Source organism: Spea bombifrons, chromosome 9 (assembly GCF_027358695.1).
Source record: "Spea bombifrons isolate aSpeBom1 chromosome 9, aSpeBom1.2.pri, whole genome shotgun sequence".
NCBI classification, from domain to species: domain Eukaryota; kingdom Metazoa; phylum Chordata; class Amphibia; order Anura; family Pelobatidae; genus Spea; species Spea bombifrons.
Genome location: NC_071095.1, coordinates 41,806,148 through 41,829,445, shown reverse-complemented (window position 1 = coordinate 41,829,445; position 23,298 = coordinate 41,806,148). Strand labels below are relative to the sequence as shown.

Below are 23,298 nucleotides of genomic sequence, written 5' to 3'. Positions count from 1 at the left end.
GGAGTATAAGGCCAGCTCCTGATGATGTAAGTATGGCTGACGGCTGGATATGGCTGCATGCCACGCAGAGTTCATATCCAGCCGCACGCCGCCGCACCCAATCTCCCACCGAGCGTGTGTTGCTGTCGGCCAGGGGCCCATCGGACATTTGCCTGATGTGCCAGATGGCCAGTCTAGGCCTTGTTCTATGTGTATGTTCTTGTGCATACATGCATATGAGCGTCTCAGTGTGTGCATATGTATGAGCACAGGTGTCATTGTTAGTATGTATAAATGCAAATTTTGAAGTATGAATAAATCCTGTTAAGGGAAGGGGACTGGGACCAAGGATGGGACAGCAGAGGGTAAAACATTAACATGAAGGGACTCTCAATATTCCCTAGTAATTATATATATATATATATATATATATATATATATATATATATATATATATATATATATATAAATATCATGGCCTTTATTCCAGAAGTGTATCTTTAACTCACCTCTGTTTTTGTGGTTAAATGGATAAGCCTTAAACTGATCATGGTGTCCCGTGCACCATTGGATTGGAGGATTAATATGTCTATGCCGTTCCATGTTAGGACATATGAAATTTGGCAGCAATTACAGTGTTTAGTAATATGCACATTGATTGACTCTGAAGGTCTAGGCATTTATCATCACAAAGTACCAAATGTCTAACCATTCAGGGCGGAATCTTCTCTATTTTTATATAAGCCCCTCTATGCCACAATGAGTCAGAGGCATGTGATACAATAATATTAATGTGTGTAGGCAACATGCCCAAGGCTTTACTGACTCACCGCAACAGAATCAGGATATTCCCAGCTTCACATTGCTGTAGGTCGTTGGAAAATCAGATTACATTAGGGTAAATCGGTTACTGTTAGAGAGTATTACTCCAAACAAAAGAATGATTTCAAATGAATACATCAGATCAATTAGGTTTTCATTCTTGATCAAATATTTCATACCCCAAAAAATGTAAATCAAATAGTATGCGTGTGTGTGTGTGTGTGTGTGTGTGGTTCTTTTCTTATTGTCGGTGCTAGATTGTAAACTATGAGGGGCAGGGATCTGACTGTGTTGAGTAGAACTTTTATTTTATTTTATGCAGTTCTGTTACTTTCCCCAAATAATTCAATTTACAATTCCACACACTGTGCAAAGCTATGTGATGTGTTTAGTAACATATAGTTACTTGCCTTGGTAGAACCATCTGAACTTTAAAGAGGAACTCTCATCATACTTTTATATCCTTTAGTTAATCGTCCTATGGTTGCAAGTAATATGTCTCAGAAACATTAACATTTATTTCTATATTTCATTCAAGTACTCAACTACCAATGTAGAGGACACTTTACCTCCTCTGATTTTGAAGCTTCTGTCTCTAGTATCAGTTGTGGTTAATCAGCAATATGTTTTTGGCTCATAAGATATTTAATCTCTCTTTCACTAGAGGTTGGTAAACGGGCCGCTTGTGCAGCGTGACTCAAGCCTGGTGGAGCTAAGCCATAGACTTAGCTAGTAGAGAGACAGGCAGGGACTCAGGTGGACGTGTCCTCCTCTGCACATGATATAAGTCCTCAGCTCTGGCTATCTCTCCCCAACTCTTGTTGAGCTGAACCTTGCAAGACATTGGTCTCAAGCCATGTCAGTGCTGGCCCTCACAGCTATATTTTAGGATTATAACTGTATTATATATATATATACACACAGTTATAGTCCTAAAATATAGCTGTGAGGGCCAGCACTGTCTGCTTTCAGTTATACAAAGCATCAGAAACCACTATCACCTTGCAGTGTAGTGACATATTGTGTATGTGTAGGAGTGTAATGGATACACTTGTATGCTACCTGATCACAGGCCTATGATGGAAACTATCACACCTTTGATGAAAAGGTAGCTCCAAGATCTCCTCTTCCCCACAAGGGGTTAGAACCCGTATCAAAGCATGTTCATGGAACCCAAAATCCCAATTGGCCAGAGTTAATTACTCTCAATATACAAACTAATTCACAGCTAAAACTTTTACTGACACCTTCTGTATTGTTGATTTATATGGTGTTGCATTTTATTTTTTCACTAAAATTTATATTAATTATTATTGCCATTTATATAGCACCAACATTTTACACAGCACTTCTTACCGTCCATACATTCAAAGGGTATGACGAAACTAGAATTGACAGAGTAAGACAAAATTATACACTAGGTAAAGAGGGCCCTGGGCGCAAGCTTACAAACTTGGTTGTACCCTTATTTTTCTCACCTGCAAGCAGTTTTTTTTATGAAATGTTAATAGCATGCACACCTCTCGGGCACTGAAAGGGTTAAGCATAAGAGACAGGTGCTTATACATCTATCACTCGTACTGTATAATGGCGATTGTCGGTTTCCATATTAGGAATTCTACATTCTTGCTTTGCAACTAATCCGTGTTCCTCCTTCCTTCACTGAAACGCATGTCACAGCTTGACTTGTTCAACTCCTTGAAACTACCGGTAAGGTATTGGTGTATTAACCCAAAACATTCTAAAATGTAGTATACTGTGTGTGTTTTTGCGCAATGCAGAGCATGTCAGGAGTACGCATTTTTTCTGGATTAAGTATAACTTTGCTGTGAGATCTGACTCTACGTGAAAGGAATACTTTTCAGCATCAGCTCCTGGACAGGTAAGGACATGCGACTACTTATTAACAGAGCTTGTCTGCCAGGCCGTACAGAGCTTGTCAATGCTTCTCCGCGTTGCACAATACTCCATGGGAAGAAGATAGTAAGGTGTTTCAGATGAAAACCAGAATACCTTCCCTATTGTGCTTTTCTTGTTTCAATATTTTTGTTATGTTTCCATATGTTTGTAAGCGTTTGGAAAATAGCCCAGAAAGTTATAAAATAAGTATATATAGTAAGGGCTTTGATGGAGATCGTTTTTAAAGAAAACCAGAAGAATAATTCCACAAGGTTCCTGAAATCCACAACAGACAAAGGTAAGAACATTTGAAAGGGGTTTATTTAATTGGTGCATCTAATTTATTCTACCTGTCAAAACAATTCTCGCACTATTCATTCTGCGCTTTTATTTGCTCTAAGTATTATTTTATTTGCACAAGTCAATGACCAGCGGCGTCTTTTACAACAAGGTTAAAAGTAGTAGGAAATTGTATTACCAAGAGCTTGCGGTCTGTTAAATGTGGATGACTTAGGCTGTGGTTGCCCTGGGCATTGCAAAGGACTAACCTTTTCCATGTTGGCCTCGGCATGTCATCGAGGAGCTAGTAAATCTACAAGTATTCCGAAATATGTTTTGTTTTTTAATAAAGGGCTAATACTTTAACCATATCTGTGCCAGACAGATTTCTTTGCAAAAATGGTGTGTTGCCCTCTGGCACCTATAAGCTTAAAAGCATGTCATAAAGTACACATGAATTAGTAATTATTATTAAAGCTCACTTTGTGGTGTCTCAACTACATAGTCTTCTTCTTATTAAAAAATATATTTTAAACTCAAACCAGTTCATTCTTACAGCCCCAATAAATAAGCATTTGCCGGGACAGCTGTAAATCTGCTTATCAGGGCTCTTCCTGCCAAATCAGAACAGTTGGTAGCTCCAGACACAGGGTGTTCTTCTACAAAAGACCCACCAATATCATGCATTTAGAAGAACTGATAAACAATACCGTCAACAGCAATTTAGAAGACAATAGGAAGGTTGAACTATTTGTTAGATTCTCTTGCATCTATGTTGTCAAACAGGCAAAAAAACATTAGTGATGACCCTGAAACCTCCTGGGCATCACCACTGCCTGCCATGCATATTCCTGGTTGATGGAATAACTAAGCCACAATGCCATACTATGTCTTTCCCAGTCACTGAAACAGAGGAAGAACTTGTCAAGAAAGAATATAGAGATATATAGATATCTAGTCTGCCCTTTTTGAAACATTATTTACTTCTTGAGGATATCATGCTTGTTTTAATTATTTTACTGTGATTGTATTTACTACATCCACTGGTGGTCTATTTCAGGTATCTACACTGTGTGTGGACATTTGTACTACCCTTTTTAAATTATTCACTGTATGATCAATGACAGTCCCGGTCTGGCCAAACGTCGCACCTTTTTGATGCAGGATCTTCAAAGCAACAGTCTGTATAGTGAGTGATAGGGTTCTTTTAAAGTGAATCGGCAAGTATAGCACAATAAATACTGTAAACTCTATTTATACCCACAAAAAACCCTAAAAAAGTTATATTGATCTCGAAAGTAATTTTATAATTCTCTACCATCTAATAATACAGTCAGCCCTTCATCATATGTACTCTTATGCAGTTAACTTACATGTATGCCCAAGTTGATGAAATGCCAGACACATGATTAGTTATCTTGTTGACCTCGTTAATAAGTGATGCTGTTTTGAATGATGATTGGTGAAATTTAATAAGTAATATCACATTTAAGAAAGTTTAAATAAGGAGGGCAACAAAAATCACATCACCTTACCATTAATGGAAAGGTCCAATCAGCACAAACATTCCATTGGTTACTATGGCGATAAGACCATTCTTAAATAGGAACTGCTTTGCTCTTCATTTGGCTATTCTTCCGTTTTTCAGTAAACAAGATTATCGTATAATTGTATTATCTTTTAAAATACATAATTATTAGGATTATTGTAGGAACAATTGTCATTGTTAAACTGTTCTTACAAAATTTCCAGAAAATGATAGAACTATTGATCTTATTTTATCTATGGCCCAGTTAAGCTTTTGATTTTTTAAAAATTTTCTTTATCATTTCCCAGCAAAATACTGTTTGTTTGTTTTTTAGATTTAACTGTAAATGTATTTTACTTAATTTCAACCATTGCTCTGTGACCCTCAATAGTAAATAAACCACTTTGAGTTTGTCACTTTGAAGAAAGTGCTTTGGTTTAAATGGGGGATAGAGATTTATCACACTGTGTTCTATTTTTAGAGCAAGCATTAGAATTCACAGGAAAAGACAAATCCCGTTTGATAAATCTTCCTCATAAATGATTTTCCAGCCTGACAATTGTGTCTGAGACGCTGCCTGCAAATCATTAGGGGTTTCTGCGAGGCGGCAGACTGTGAATGTTAGAGTTTTGCTTAAATCATAAAGGGAAACTTAAAGTGACTTGTATCTACTTAAGAATAAATGCTCATATACTCCATTTTTACGCTTGTGACTGGAATATATATAGAATAATTACCATTGTTCATTATCGTATAAATTATCAGCATAATTTAAAATTTTAAACACTTAAACGTTAAAATAGGATACATTGAAAAATGCATATGTTGCCATTTTATTGTAACAGTAAATACTGAATGACAGTACCTCAATATGTATTTTTCAATAAATAATGCTTTTCTTTATTTTCAAGCATTTTAGCATTTTTCTAATGTACCAAAATATTCATTTTTTGGGAAAGCCTTGTCTGCATACCACATCTTCTAAACCAGGCGTATTCTTTTTTGGCAGTTTGAAGTGCTATGTGATTGGTCTGAAGTTCTGTCTATCACAGCTAAGCACTGATGTGAGCATGCTCAATCAGGCAATAGAGCAATACAATGAAGGTTACTTGTACACTAATAAGGTGTAGCAGTGGTTGTTGAACTAGATTATGTGGTGGAATAAAACTCAAATATGGCATCTACCTCTTGGCTACAGTAGCTCACCCAAAGAAGCTAATGATATGTGGTGCAGTGGACAGATTATCCATTAGAACACAGGATTATGTGATGCCCTGGGACCCATAGATATGTGCCTTGTGTGCCTAATGGATAATCTGGCTCTCTCCCTACCCACTTTGCATTTTAAGCGGGGATAACCTTGCTCTGTGCATGACTCTACACTTTTTCCATCTACCACATAGAGCAGATACAAACCAGCTGTTTGGGGACACGGACAAGCTCTGGCAAAGATGGCACAGACAGGCTGTTTGGGGGCTATGACAAGCTGTTTGGTGGCAACAATGTCACAAGCAGTCAGTTTGGGGGTACTGACAAGCTGTTTGGGGCAAAGATGGCACAGGCAAACTGGCGGCACAGATCGCACAGACAAGCTGTTTGGGGACAAAGATGGCAAAGACAAACTTTGTCAGCTAAGATGGCACTGATACATTGTTTGTGGGCTAAGATGGCACTGATAACCTGTTTGACAAGACAAAGGTAGCACTCACAAGCTGTTTGGGGGAAAAGCTGGCACTGTGGGACATGTTGCTTGGTTTTAATTGATTGCAGCTGAACTAAGTACACTTAAATATGTTCTCTCTAAATTCAGCAGATTGCATCAAAGTTTTGTTGTTTTGTCACAACAAAGGAGTCAACTACTTATGCCATCCAGGGTTCTTTTTTTAGGTTTTTTTTTACATTTATATGTATTTTTCCTTAACATAGTTTAATATATCAATGAAAAAATCTATATTAAATTCAGATTGTAACAAAATAATTATAAAGGGCAAACATTTACAGAAGACACTACATTTATTTTGTGCTACACGCTCTTACCTGATTTCCACATAGCTGCCAACATGTCGGACAGCCAAACATTTGTCCCAGTTGTTGGCTGTCCTGGCAAATGTCACATTTAGTGCGCACACAATGCCAAAATCAGCTGGTAAACTTGGCATGTTCCTGGTTACCACATAACCAAGTTTTACTGCAGATGGACAGAAATAGACAAACCGTGGTATTATAGTCAATCACACCTGGAGCACCTACCCATGTGTGTGAATCATCCAAGCAACCTAATTAAATTAGTGGTCCTCCACCCTTTGTTAGGGAAAGTGTCAGAAGTTCACTAGGTGAACACCCAAGTTGTAGGCGAGCTTAGATCAGGTTAGCCATGTCAGCTCTCCCACTGAGGCCAACCTCGCAAAGATTTCTTGCCATTTATACTTAATTTCCAGGATGACATTTAAGAAGTATCAATGATTTATGTGTACGTTATCCACGGTCAAGTCAGCCTGTTGTAGAAGAAACGTGCCAGGGCTGGCTTTGCATAATGAATAGTATAGCTGGTGCGATCAAATGTCTTACACAACTCACTGTTTAATGAATAAACCTGGTGTTTGCCAAAAGAGAATGTGATTATGTCTCTCAAACATCTGCATCCCAGAAGCTTTGTTTTAACGACTACTGCTATTAACTACTATGTGTTAGTTGTAGTTTCTAGTTTAATAGAAATTCAGAGTTAATCTCTTATATTAATTGACATAACCTATTATGCATTTAGTAGATGGACAGCAGATATTAGCATCAGCAGTAACATATTATAGCATAGGATAACTGGGCCTAGAGCAGCCGGTCCGGGAGCTCTTGTTCTTTTGTTAACAGGGCACAACATCCAGCAGGGCGATCAGGCTTCTCGGAGTTGCTACAGATCAATGTGACAGTTGGTTTACTTAGAAATCTCCCTTGTAACCAACCGATTTACAAAAGGAAGGCTTATGACCATACCAGGGAACTCTCCATTATACCCATAGACCTGCTCCTCTGTTACGCCTACTGTTCTGGGTCCCAGGTATGCCTATGCCTAGCCAGCGCAGAACGCCAAAGTATCTACCCTACGTAACCTTCTAAGGTGAACTGCCACGATATTATGTCATATTCTGGGACACAAAGGATGCGTAGTGCAAAGAAGAGGAATCACTTTGTTAAAGTAAGTCCTGGGGACTTAAGTGTATGCATTGGCTTGGGTGTCAAAGAAGACTAATAGCAGGTACATAATTAAGCCGTGGTCTTCTGGGTGTGATTTCTTTGAAACAACAGTTTAATCGAGGTTAAGCAAGATCAGGTTGCAAAACTACCAATGTTCTAATCACATGGATATACACCAATCGGAACATGGGGTCTGTCTATACAATTAAACATGAAATTGTATTTATTATTACAGGGAAGATAAAAGGGAGAACATTCCATTTTATCAAACAATAAATGCACAAAGGCAAGTCTGAACAGCCGACCGGTTGCCTGAAAGAATGCTTAATATAAGTTTATGTTCACACATCTGCCTTTAATCACTTGTTAGTGATTATAGTAATTATTTATAGCAATCAGTCTGATTTCAAACATAGGTTTATTTGTACCAGTTTTATTTCTTACATGTTTACATATAAATAAAATCATGGGTTTTAATGTTTAGGTATAGGATAACACTTTTTTCTAAAGTAACGCACGTGTTTTATCTTGCTGATTTCTTAGGGAAGCTGCGTAATACAAACCATTCTATATTATCTATTACATTTAATCACTTTTGTTTGGTTTGCACAAAATGAACACTAAGACACGTACTGATTTTGACATCCCTGATCTATGTATTATTCTTAGTATTTTTCCAAAAATAGTGATGACCCAACATGGATTTTTTTTTGACATCACAGTCCCTTTAATAGAAATATATTATATTTTATAGAATGTTCTACAATCGTTTCTCCTGAATTTGTATTTTTACCACCATAACAACCAATTAAATGGTCCATTCTAGCAGAAAGAGTCCACTGGTTGCTATGGTGATAGGACCAGTTTTTCAAACTTTACACTAGGTTGTTTCTTTTATACATAACCCCCATCATGAGATCTCAACTGTCCAGTAAAGTTATGATATATTTATCTTACTTATATATAAGAAGCAGCGATTGTCAGTGAACGTGCTACACAATAGACAAAGACACGTTCGTCTATTTTATATTCCATGATGCCTTTCACATTTTATGCAATAAATGACAAAACGTGGCAGCCCATTACGATTAACAAGTAGTTTAATCTACTTGTATTTATATGCTAATGTCTGATGCTTCTTTTACAAGCTTTTTCATTTGTATTGAGATGTTATAACCTCTTGAGTGTATTAAAATGCCTAAAGGTTCAGTGACAAAGCTAAGGCATTAAGTCAGAGAAATGTTTTTACAATAATTGTGTAACAATAAAACTAACCTAGCCTCCTATTTTCTTCCCAAAAATGTCACTGTTTCACCTAAAACATCAAATACAAACAAGGGTTTTAAATGTATTTGCTGTTAATTATCATTTTTGTTGTTGATAGTTCTTGCTACTGCAGTTTGCAGACACAACCCTTTTTGAGCTTCTATTTCATTTTTCATGAAGTTCTGTAGAACTGGTTATTAATCAAAGACAAAGTAAAACAAACATATGGAATTGAGAATCTATATAAAAGCCCTGTAGATCTTAAGGCATTTTGCAAATGTATGCTATTTTGGTGATCAATTCCGTCTTAGCCCCCGAAGACAGTACCCTTTTAGCTATGTGTGATGCAGGAACTAGAAGCACGCGGAAGGGTTTATATTTCGATCTAAGGCAACGATAACTAAGCGCACCTAAAACAATGCACCATTCCAAAATAAGAACTTAAACACAGATTGCTCTCTAGTTAAGGGAATGTTAACTAAATATGCTGTATGGTTTCACATTATTGTTGGAATAGATGTATTTTCATAAAAAACAGTTGCTTATTTATAATAAGGGTTAACCGCACAGAACAAACTCTAAAATGTGTAGCAGAGGAGTGTAATAACCACAACCATCTCTTAGCATTGTTGATGTTTTTTTGTTTTTATAAAACACCAATATATTCCACAGAGCTGTACAATCATCATAGGGACCCTTAGCGATAAGTGGTTTTGTGCTCAAACAAGTGATGGATGAAATGTACACAAAGCAACTGAATATGTATGTTCATTTGTACCATTGAATACGTATTCCAGGAACACAAAATTAAATCTGTTTAATATATGGCATAGGTCTTTTATTCTCTTTCTACGATGAGAGGGTTGATTAATTATTGAGCCCTAAGCAGCTGATTCATTAAGCACCACCTTAATGTACAATGTGGAGACTCGTTATGAGTCATCAAATAAGTTAGAGGCGTCAAAGTTCTCTTTCAAAGATTATTTCAAATAAATGATATTAGAACAATAAAATGAACCGTAAATCCTAGATTCTGTAAAAGATGTCTAAACAAATTGTTACATTTATTAATTAATGTTTTTGTTTTTTTAATCCTGGAAAAGTAATTCATTGTATTGTGAGAGAGGTTTCTGTTCATTCTTTGGATAATTAAAATTGTATGTACTATTGTGTCTGATGTTGCCAGTTTCAATATTGTGTGATATATTTTACGGTCTTGACAAGTCTATTACAATGAAACTCCAAAAGTTACTTTGTTAAGAATTATGGTTTCTCCTTTATTCTTGAGTAAGGATTTATAATACCGTTATATAAGTTATGGTGGGTAAAAGGTGATGGAAACCCTTACATTTAAATTTAAGGGGTAGTAAAAGTATTATAATTTTTCCCTCAGAAATCTCATGGTGCTGCCACAACCACAAGGCATTCTGGGTAGGCGCATGCAAATAATGTTAACAATTATCACCTTTGCCTCTATATGTACTTTATACATGGATCCCTTGAAACTAATTGCCCGCTGCACAAGACAGCCTTTAGACAAAACTCAGGAAGAGGTCTTTATAAGGAATAAGGATATATAAGGAAGACTCTCTGACTCCTGGGCTCTTTTAATTGACAAATTGAAGAGTTCTGTTTCCTGTCCAGAGCCAGAGAGCAAATGGTGACGGATAGCAAGGTGAGATGAGTCTCTGTTGTGAGCTCAACTGTATCAGTAAGAGTTAAACAGTAGCTTGCTGAAGGTGTTCCAAAGTCTCAATTTGAAATTGGTAAATAGACTCTACAGGGCACATTGTACATATTATGCATTCAGAAATGGGTGTTATGTAGATCCCTAAAACCCAACATTTAAACAGGAGCAGCTTAAATAGCCGATACTGTTACCTATGTGCACAGCCACATAACTTCCAAGTCTCACAATTTCGTTATTTCATACAAACGTCCGAAAACGAGGAGGGATCTGTAGAGAAAGAGAAGCAATTGTTCGCCTTTCTCCACAAAAGTTTATCTGCATTATTCTGGCCTCTTAAAGTATTTCCAGCCTCTCCCCATTCCTCGAATTGGAGTGGATGCGCGCGGAGGCTAGGCTCTTTTGCGGAAGCGCTCTGGGAGGCATGGTTAATAGAGCAGATAGTGGGAAACAGATAGGGCAAGAAACAAGATTAGTGGTCCAAAAACTAATGGACCAAAAAAAAAAAAAATACAAAATCCAAATAGTTTTTGGACCATGTCTAATAAGGAATGGGCAAGTTTACATTGGGTATAGTTGCCTGTAGCTTTTCTACCTATGTAAAGAACTGAGGTATAGCTGTCAACCACTTCTTTAACACTGTGTTTATCTTTTATATGTACTATGTATGTAACATTATGTCATTACGAGCCATAACCCTTAACTGGATCTGACAAGGGTGATGGGAGCTGCAGTGCCACATTCATTCATTCAACCCTGAGTAAATCAGTACCTTTGTAAAGCTGTCCTCTGGTTATATAGTTGGAAGATCTGGATGGTTCACTTGCTGCTTATCAACATTCTCTCAATGGGTGCATCTTCAGGACATGCCTGGCCTTGTCTTATACAAATTGCATGATCTGGGCTGATCCACTGTGTGGAACAAATGGCGAAAAGATTGTAGATGTAGCACCCTCCTTACAAACAATATTCAGAATCGTGGGAGAATTATTATACAAGGTGTGGCATGGTATTAACCAGGTAAATGTATAATCTGCCCACATTAACTTACATATAGGATGATTACAATTTTCCTTGATCTTTATTGTTTCACTGTAAACACTTTAGAATTTTTGTAGATAATGCCCTAGTTCCCCCTTTTTTTTTAGGAGATCAAAATGTTTGCTAGGTACAAGTTTGATTTATAGATCACCAGGAGGTTCTGTAAAGCTATAACAATAGGGGAGAGTGAAAACTAACAATAACATTAACATTGAGAGTATACAAAACTGACAATAACATAAACACACGTTATGACATACTGGTACAGAAGAGGGACTCTTGCAAGCTTAAAATAGGGAGGTCCACCTTTTGGTCAGCTCTACCTACAGTTCAGTAGTTTTCACTGCAGACTTTAGAAAATAAAAAAGAGTTTGCATTGACCATTATCCATACGTGACAAGTGGAATGATGAACATAGCATAACTTTGTCAGCCGATACATGTCTTATATGAAATTACTGGTAACACAGTTGCAAATCAGATGCCATACTCTCCCACCTCCAGAGAAACATCACAAAGCAATCCATCAATTCTGTTATGCAAAAGAAGATTGCCTCAGCTGCTGAATGAATTTAAATTTGACCGTAATTGCATTCAAAAGAAAGTCTAACACACTTAACATTATAACTTTCTTCCGAAAGAGACAGCCCATCTTTTAAATAATCAGAAGGAGCCGGCAGAGTTTTGTATTCCCTTTGGCAGTAGCATTGCAGTATATATTATTCATTTAGGCATCCGTTTTCGAGCAAGATTTAATGCCACCAGCTATTGCTGAGTTATTGATACCACTCAGGAACAGGTTAGGTGCACTGAATCCTATGATATCAATTATTTGACACTATACAATCCTTATATATGCATGCTAAGGATAGGAACATAACAGACACCCTCTACATTATTGGAAGCATGGTAATGAATTTTTCAATGTTGAGTAATTTATTGACCTCTGGTTATATTTTGTTTTTTATACTATTGCTCAACATTGTTTGCAGACAGATCCATTTTCCTATGTACTTTTACATTTCTTTATCCTGCCACCAGCTTGTTTTTACTTCCCTTCTCCAATCTTCTTACTCATACTGTTCATCTCACTGTCCCCATGCTAAACCTATGTCCTTCCCAATCTCCTTCACCCTACTTTCTCACCTTATTCACTTCTCTTCTATAATCTGCTGCATATCCTCTTGCCCTTCTCGCATTTCACATTAGCCCATTACCACCTATATCTCTCTTCTATGTCCTGCCTATGCCCCTGGGGGTTATTTATGTTTCTAGTCAAGTTTCACATAGACGTGTCTGCTCACAAAAATGAACTCAAGCATGGTTACACTCGACTCGAGATTTGATTAAAAACTTAATACCACTAAGTAATACCAGTAGGTCAGCCGAAGTAGATGACAAGCTCAACCACTCAACAAACAAAACAGGCCTAACTGGACTAACAAAACAGGCTCAACCTCTCAAACCTACCCAAAACAAACTTGACTGAGAGACACAATGATCAACTTAACAACTGTCTTTTTAACTCAATGGTAACTCCATCTCATGCAATGTTCAACTCTACTCAACTAGAAAGGAACTCATTTTTTGTCATTAGACAACCTTCTACCGAGTTGGCTTTGAAAAAGTGGTCTCGTGTTAATTCAGCTGAATAACCTCTCTGTGCATTGACTGACTACTCCATAATTAGATCTGGCTGTCCTTCACTTTTCAATCCCAACACCCTCACAATGCCTTTTTCTCTGCTCCCCAACATGCTGCTCCTTTTGCACCATTCTATCTCCCTTCCTCTTTTGACCTGAATTAATTTTGGGACAGGTATTCTATATAACTGATAACTTAAAGGTGCACATTTTGATGTTTGTTAAAAATAATGTTTTGCATGGTAATAACTAATCACTGAACTCATTAGTGGTATTCATCGAAAAAGTCTTTGAGTTTCTTAAAACAGTGCATCATTTTACGTCAAATGGGTCTTGGTGTCACAGCAATTTGGTTGTCAATGAATTTAAATATTAAGAACGTTGAGCAAGGGTGTCAGTTTCTAGCATAGTGTGGATTTTATTTTGAAAACTGTGTGGAAGACAAAGATTTGAGTCCTGTACCTGTAGATATACCTTACAGCAAAGAGCAGTTAAGGGTTACATAGAAAATGTTCTGATTAAAGAGATTTTAGAAACCATATGAAAGCAGCAGAGGTATAAGTTCCACAGGGCAGCTCCGTATTGTCCTGTTGCTACCACTTCTAGAAGAGGTTTATTCAAACTTTGTTTCTCTAAACTGGGTCGCAAGATGCCCTTCACTGGGTGGCTCCAGTGCACTCACTTTGCCCTTAATGTATTGAGCTCTGCATTGTACTATGGAATTTACTAATGTTATAACAAATTTCTATAGTAATGAAGTGTTTGAAGAACACTATTGCAGAAGATTCTCCTGAATAAATGGCTTTTGTTATGTCCCTATTGGCTACTGATCAAATATGCTTCTCCAGAATCATGGGTCAGGAGAATAAAATTAATTTCCCTAGGGCCATAATTGTGCCAGAATTTTACAGTTTCCATAATTAGCATGTGGTGAAAAAAATGACAGCCATTTCTATAATCAACATAGGGTAACTGTGCAAGTTCTTGTGACTTGTCTTTCTACTACTCTCCGGTATAAGCGTGTAACCCGAATCCTATAGATACATGATGTATGGAGGATAAGAAGAGTAGATTGTAACACCCCAAACATTAGTAATGCAATATCAGCCAACTGACAGCATTACTCTTATTTTTCAATATATTTTCTAACTTTTTCATTTGACGTAGTTGGGATCCTTCAGGTTAGACCATTAATATATTCCTATGTTTCCTTGACTGTGTGGATGAGCTTTTGTAGGAACCATCTGTATCACATACCGTTCTGCTGGTTGTTCTATAGCTAAAAATGCCAATGAAGCTGAAAGAACATAATTTTGTGATTATGTTGCTACTATGATATTCTTGAATTATTAGTACTTGATTGAACCATCTGTCAGATGTCCCTGGTGGGGCATTATAAGGTTCCTAAATGTAAATTGAATAGTTTTTGAGTAACCCAGAACTATTGTCTTCGACAAATACCCTCTAAGTGGTGATAGGATAAAGTTCTTATATTGAGTTGTCTATATGTGAAAAATAACATAAAATCTAACTTAATACAAGTTGGTGAAGAGAACTTAGAGTCGGTTTGGGTTACAGTACAATTTGGCAAAAGTAAAGTAACTCGCATAGGTGTGATTTATAGACCCCCAGGACAAGTAGAAGAACTCGATAATCTACTAGTGGAGGAAATAGCTAAAATGACAGTGAAGGGGGATGTTATAATCATGGGTGACTTTAATCTCCCTGATGTGAACTGGAAAACGAAAGTAGCTGGTTGTACCAGGAGTGCGGATATTCTAAACTCCTTATTGGGATTATCTTTAAAACAGGTGGTTGAGGAACCAACTCGTAAGGAGGCCACATTGGATTTAGTGTTCACAAATGGAGATTTGTTAACAGATATTTCTGTAGGTGAAAGTTTGGGATCTAGTGATCATCAGTCTGTGTGGTTTAATATACGAACAGTGACTGAGTCACACCACACAAAAACAAAAGTTTTAGATTTTAGAAAAGCTGACTTTTCTAAAATTAGAAAATGTATAGAGGAGTCATTATCAGACTGGCACAATTTAAATGGTGTTCAGGAGAAATGGGATTTTGTAAAAGCTGTTTTATCGAAGATAACAGAAAATTGTATTAGGTTGGTCAGTAAGAGTAAAAAATTAAGGAAACCGCTGTGGTACTCTGCAGAAGTGGCCAAAATCGTGAAAGACAAGAAGTTAGCCTTTAGTAGATACAAAAATACCCAAAGTGAGGAAGATAGACAGATCTATAAAATTAGGCAGAAAGAGGCAAAGAAAGTTATAAAAACTGCCAAATCACAGGCAGAAGAGCGAATTGCCCTATCAGTAAAAAATGGAGATAAAACATTTTTTAGATATATAAATGAGAAAAGGAAAGTTAAACAAGGATTAGTTAGACTAAAAACAAAAGGCATATATGTAGAAGAGGTAAAGGTTTAGCTGACTGCCTCAATGAATATTTCTGTTCAGTTTTTACAAATGAGAATGATGGAATGGGACCTCAGTTGGGAAAAAAAGACTGAATCATTTGAAATATGTGAGTTTATCGAGGCGGAGGTTTTACTTCAGTTGTCTAAGGTAAAGACAAATAAGTCGATGGGGCCTGATGGGATACACCCCAAGTTATTAAAAGAGCTTGGGGGTGTACTAGCAAAACCGTTAACTGATATATTTAACGAATCATTGGTAACGGGAGTTGTCCCTGGGGATTGGAAAGTAGCGAATGTTGTGCCTATACACAAAAAAGGCAGTAGGGAGGAGTCGGGCATCTACAGACCAGTTAGTCTTACATCTGTAGTGGGAAAATTAATGGAAACTATGTTAAAGGAAAGGATTGTTGAACATCTGAAGTCACATGGCTTTCAAGATCAAAAACAACATGGGTTTTCCTCAGGAAGATCTTGCCAAACAAATCTTATTGATTTTTTTGATTGGGTGACTAAAGTAATTGATCAAGGTGGTGCAGTAGACATTGCGTATCTGGATTTCAGTAAGGCCTTTGACACTGTCCCACATAGAAGACTTATAAATAAACTGCAATCTCTGGGTTTAGATCCCAATGTTGTTGAATGGATTAAGTAGTGGCTGAGTGACAGAAAACAGAGGGTTGTAGTCAATGGCGTATATACAGAACAAGGTCTTGTTACCAGTGGGATACCTCAGGGATCTGTACTTGGACCCATTCTCTTTAATATTTTTATTATTGATATTGCAGATGGTCTTGATGGAAATGTATGTTTATTTGCCGACGACACAAAAATTTGCAACAGGGTTGATGTTCCTGGAGGAAGAAGCCAAATGGCAAACGATCTAGGTAAGCTGGAAAAATGGTCAGAGCTGTGGCAATTGGCATTTAACGTGGATAAATGCAAAGTAATGCACCTGGGGCATAAAAACCCAAGGGCAGAGTATAGACTATTTGGTACTGTCCTAACCTCAACGTGTGAGGAAAGGGATTTAGGGGTAATTATTTCTGAGGATTTAAAGGTAGGTAGACAATGCAGTAGAGCAGCAGGTAATGCTAGCAGAATGCTTGGTTGTATAGTGAGAGGTATTAGCAGTAGGAAGAGGGAAGTGCTCATGCCGCTGTACAGATCACTGGTGAGACCTCACTTGGAGTATTGTGTACAGTACTGGAGACCATATCTCCAGAAGGATATAGATATGTTGGAGAAAGTGCAGAGAAGGGCTACTAAAATGGTTTATGGATTACAAAATAAACCTTACCAGGACAGGTTAAAGGATCTTAACCTATATAGCCTGGAAAAAAGACGGGACAGGGGGGATATGATAGAAACATTTAAATACTTAAAGGGAATCAACAAAGTAAAGGAAGAAAGTTTATTTAAAAGAAGAAATAAAACCGCAACAAGAGGACACAAGCATAAACTAGAGGGGCAAAGGTTTAATGGTAACATCAGAAAATATTACTTTACGGAAAGGGTAGTGGACGCATGGAATAGCCTCCCAGTGGAAGTGGTAGATGTTAATACAGTAAAGTCATTTAAGCAAGCATGGGATAGGCATAATGCCAAGCTAGATATAGGATAAGGGCAAGTACTAAAGGAGAGTACTCAGAGGTTGGGCAGACTGGATGGGCCTTCTGGCTCTTATCTGCCGTCACTTTCTATGTTTCTATTATGCACTGTCCACTATTAATGGAAACAGTAGCACCAGCAGGCTCCACACTATATTGTGAAGATAAATATTCAGATCTATTATGTTTGTTATTTTTCTGTAGTTTGCATGGCTGGTGGAATCTAGTTTCATGCTTTGCAAATTACATTATTATTATTATTATTATTACAATGAGAAGTATAATCCAGACACCATGGACAGGGATAGACTGTTTTAGAAAAATATCTGTCGAAGTCTTCATGGAAACTACACTGATGACAAACATTGAGAAACAAAGTGTTTTATATATAGAAGTTTTTAGATTAACTCTAAAAAAAGTTCATAATTATGGATAAGCCGCAATTTGTCTGTTCCCTGTTGTCCTTGGATAAACTGCTGAAATATGTAATACACTTTATTTGAGTTTAGGTTCTGTAACTTGCTAACTCTTGGGTTTTAGTGGGGATTATAGCATGACTTGCTTCTCTCCATATATTATTGCTTTGAGCAAAAGAGTATTGAGGCACAGTGAGGTCTTTGTCATGTCAGCGACCTGTCAATCTACACGCTTGCAGACAGAAAATAACATGCTTTATAGTTTATACACAGACATCTTTCTCAGCATCGCTCACCCTGCCAAAACACAATATCATATAGCAAAACCTTGTTTTCCATAACGTCTTTTCTAACCAAGGTTCTGAGAGAGACATTATGATCTGATTATGAATTTTGTTAATTACATGCATTCTTGTCAAAAATAAAATCTTGCTGCGTTTCTTGGTATCACAAAAATTGTAAAAATGGCTGTATTAATAATAAGCAAAACACCAAAAAGTAGCCTATACTTGCTACTTTCTTGTGTTTTAAAACTGGTCGCTGTGTGCTCAGCATACTTAGCATTGTACATTTTTAAATATCATTGTTTATTTTAAGTAAAGTATCTAGACATTTTCCACTCCAGCCATACTTTATAAACCGCCGACCCAATACTTCATTACCCAATTGTTCCATCTAGATGAAGTTAAATTGCCACTGGGTCCTAGGAGGATATCACCCACCTCTATACAGCTAGCAGTGGCCTCACATAGGTTATATGTTGTCTAATAAAAAAGGTTCCATTTACTCTGTATCCCTTCTCTCTGCTGCACCAGGTTTCTCTGGATTTTATAATTCATAAGATCTTTCTATGTTTCCTGCAACTAACTTAAGCTGTTTGGCTTAATGGTTATTTCCATTAATATTTAAAAATCTTGAATTTGCTATTTTGGACTTACTTCAGACCTATATAGACTACGATAAAGCTAATTATTCCAATGACCTTCTCTGGGCTGTTCAGGGCTCCCTTGGAGACTTCCTACTGAAATGTTACAATGTTCCAAGCTTTTAAGGCTCGGTAATTTCACAATAATTTGAAGCAATCAGGGAACGATATGCCAGGGTACAGGACAGTCAGTCTGTGGGAGGCCACAAACAAAGAAAAGGAATCCCAGCACTCCAAACAGCTTCTAGTCTCTAGGACACTATATTAAGCGAGAGCAAACAAAAGCAAAGTTTCGGCCAAATAGGGCCTTTGTCAAGCTAACACTTCACTCCAAATCACACCCTTAAGTATTGAGTATAATTCTATACAATCCAATCAGGTTCAGTAAAAAGTCACACCAAGTAATGCAAACAATTAGTGATAATTACTTATCTTATTTAAAAAAAAATCACCAAGTGATTTAAAAACATCAAATAATTAAAATGTTTACATCTACATTATACAGTATATTACAAATAATCAGACATTAATAGCACATATTCATCAAATCCTAAGTAAATACCTTGTGTCTCCATAGCTTAATCTCTTCCTGTTGCCCTTCTGCCAAAGTCTGATCATGTGACCAGACCAAACCATATGATTGCATGATGACATCATGCCAAAAAAAACAAAAACAAAAAGATTAGGTATTCCTAGGCGGTCTCCCATCCAGGTGCTAACCAGTTCCAATCCTGCTTAGCTTCTGAGATCCAACGAGATCAGGCGCATGCAGGATGGGATTGCTTAAAAACTTATGCCATCAAATCTCCCAAAAAGGGGAAGACGGTGTATCGGCAGAACGGTCATCAGGACGACCAAGTACATATAATGTAGACACAATCATTTAATAACATTAAAGAGCCACAGCAATAAAGTAAAATTGGAAGAAAAAAAAAAGAAAAATAAATACTGCGAGCAAATATGCAATTAAAGTATATACCCATATTAGTCCATATTCTGAACAAAGTGCAGATTTAAGTGTATTAAAATATTAAGCATATGAATTTAAAAAGTTTATCAAAAAATACAATTAATAAAGGAGTGTAATATTTTCTACAAAAAAATTATTAAAAATAATGATATTAAATCACATATATATGAAAGTGTAAAAATCATGTCAAATAGACAAATATATATCGCTAGACATGTGTCCTCTTATACCTCTTAATATCCCTATATTACATCATACATATAAAGTGATAATGTGTACTATGTTACACATTTAAAGTGACAGTGTATTAAAGTGAACCAAATTTGGCAAGTGTATAAAATTAAAACTTATAAAATTGTTTCAATAAAAATGTATAAGAAATCTTAATACTAAATGGAAAAGTAGAACACCTGCATATTATTGCTCGAAGATGAGAGTCTGTGAAGTTCTAAAAGTGAACCAGCACCAATTTTCATCAAATAATCTGTGAAAAACATAAAAAGGTTAATTACTATCAAAAATATCAATAAAAGTTTACTAAAAAATTTTGAAAACATACAATAGAAACACTGATCAAGGGGGTTTATAGAAGAATGCCCTGGTAAGCAGTATGTACTTAATGCTCATACAGTACAGTCCTCATAAAACGCTAATACAACATCGATAATTTAAAAGAATGATTACAAAACTATTTTTTTCATCTTAAATATAAATGTGTCAAAATGTATGTGTCAATATGTTTGAGACGTAAAGAGAAATCATTGTCTGACCCAGGGTTTCTATTGCCCTTGGTGAAGTATCTCTGTCACCCCCTTTTACATGTACCTACCTGTTAACATGAGAGAGACCCTCAAAGTGGCACCCCCCTTCCAGCACAGCCTCCTAGGTTTCCTAGGTAGAGCCAGCCATATTTCCAATTCTTTGAGCACTTGCACATTCTATTAACCCCTTAAGGACAATAGGTGGTAGCTAAACCCATTGAAAACAATGCATTTTGAGCCCATACATGTACGGGCTTTGTCATTAAGGGGTTAACAAATATAACGACTCTGCCCCTTCTGGGGAAAGTTGTTTAATCTGGCCCTTGTGCTATAACTTCTAAAGACTAAGGGAATTAGGGAAACATTCCATCAGATCAAATGTATTGGAGATTTTGAACAGACGTTATCGTTCTTCGGATTTTTCTATGTATTTATATCAATGTACAGAATGCAGGCGAAAGCAAGAATTTATGAATAGCCACTGATTTTCTACACAAGAGCTCCTAATGTACTTTGCATTTGTTGTTATCTAAAAAGAAATACTCTACTGAATTTCTGAAAAAAAGTTTTTTTTTATTCATTTATTACAATACCAAACTCTGCATTAATTTTTCTTTAAAGATGTTCTCATGATGTTTTCTAGCATCTGACATCCTCAAATATTTTAGAATTTAAATCTATTCCATTTAGAAGATTTTTTTTTTACATATATAGATATATCAAATTTTATCCTGGTCAAAGAACCAGACATATCTGGTATTTCCCCCAAATTGTACAGGATACTAAATCTCACTCAACAGCAAAATGCACATAACCTCTATACCATAAGGTTGTCTGTTAATAGCTAGAGAGAGAGGATCCCGTCCTGTTGATTCTGTGATGGCATGAAGGTACCTCAGATAAGGCTGAGGGGATCTCTATCATTGGGTCCTGCAAACATCTGCACTCTGTAAAGCCCATTGTACAGCTCTATGGAATATGATGGAGCTATATAAAACAATACATAATAACAATAAAGCACCACAATAGGATGTCATATACCAACATCCCATACTTTGCAGCTGTGCAAAGGTGCAAATCATGTAGATCTGTGTTCTGCCCTTCACTGGACCACCAGTGTTATGTCCTTTCTAAGGTCAATGTTTGAGGGTTCAATGATACAATGGGGTGGCATTAGGGAGTTGTTTTCATTTGTAGAGGGACTTTGTATTTGCTGGGTAGTGAGTGTTTTTGTTCATATGGTCAACTACCTTGCAGCAAAGGGCTGAATCATTATGATGGTGCCACCATATTTTTCCTTATTTTTCAGTGTATATTTTTGTTATCATATTAATTAGAATGGATTAAGTGAAGCAATAATCCATAAAAGTACTATATTATTCATAGATGTCACCCCTAGATAGGAGAGATAAGGGTATTGTATGTGGCAGGAGAACTAATAACAATTCTATCACCATAAGGAGATTAGATGTGCTTCACTTCATTCCAATTCGTAGCAGCACAGTTTTCAGGTGAAAGAAGAATGACATATTTGTCTCTGTTCCCGTTCATGTCGTTTCCATATTCAGACTGACGCCCGGCGTGCGTATTTAGCTGCCTGCCAAGCGTCGAGGCAACAAATTGCAGAAGCAACTTACTGAATTATAGATGGCCAGCATATAAAAAATTAAAAGCGACCAGGTGCACCTGACACTGATCTGTTTTTTTTCACAGATCTAAGCTGTTGGAAAGTCTCTCCAAAATAAAATACAGCTTTTTTTTTAGAAATATCGTAACTTTTATGACTATCAAGAGCCATATCTATTACCGCCACTCTTCTACATTTTCTGGTCCCTTTATTTATGGTTATACTTCTATACTATTCTATAAATATCGATGGAGTTGTTTTGAGCAGAGACTGCCCATAAGCTCCCAGACAGTCCCTATGGGTTGTGGATTGCTGGGGCTTTTTTTATATGCCATTTCTTTGTTTCTATAGTGCCGTGGGAATTCAGTGTGGCTGACAGAAATCCTTCTGCAGATTTTGGAAAGGTTAAACCTTTCAACCCAGTAACTATGTAAGTTTGGAGATGTTATTATGTTTCTTTGTAGGTACCTCCCTGCGCTGAACATATAACATGCCCCTGTTAGTAGGGACACTTGATTTTGGATACATTTACAAATAGAGGTATATTCATCACTCCATTTTTAATCATCAGGTGAATCATTCATTCATGCACATATAAAAAAATACATAAGTGTTTAGCATAAAACTGGCACACACTGAGAACTGATTAAAAATTACAAAGACCACTAGTCAGGGCCCCAATATTGCCATGGGCCCTTAATATATGCCTTGACTTAATTGTAGTTAATCCCAAATTTTACAGAAACAAAACACAAGTACTCATCCCCTTAATATTGCCAGTGCCATACTGAAGCTTACCAAGAGGTTGGCCCAATGTCAGCAGCTTGAAAGAGTTGGAAAAAATAATTGCCTTTAGAATCAGTGTTTAGAATCGCTTCTCGGCCTTTTGGCTAAGATCGAGTGTAGTACCCCTTTGTCGGGGGGGGGCACTGATCCTCTGGCCTTAGAGCCGGGAAAGCATGGAGCCTGAGGTGCTAAACCGCCCTGGCAGCAATGCCGGAGTCACCGTGTGCAGTATTGCAAACCGCTGCACTCGGTTAGCGCATGTTTTTCACTAGCGGTCCTCCTGCACTTTTTTCTTCTCTTGGTACCTTTTGGTCCAGGAGTTAGAATCCACTATTTTTGAACCTGGCTAGGCCAGAATTTATACAATCGCTACGTTTTACATGTGTGCCTATTAATTTTTTTCTGGACGTTTTTTTTTGATCCACAGCGGGGCCACGTTC

The 23,298-nt window shown here is 36.9% G+C and overlaps 1 protein-coding gene across 1 annotated transcript in view; it reads left to right on the top strand.

The window, feature by feature from the left end:
- The first annotated feature begins 2,583 nt into the window (after positions 1-2,583).
- Positions 2,584-23,298, top strand: part of FRMD6 (FERM domain containing 6) — an 84,038-nt gene continuing 63,323 nt past the window's right edge. The window contains exon 1 of the mRNA XM_053474913.1: positions 2,584-2,998. The gene's annotated coding sequence lies outside the window, so the exon portion shown is untranslated. The remainder of the gene's footprint in view (positions 2,999-23,298) is intronic.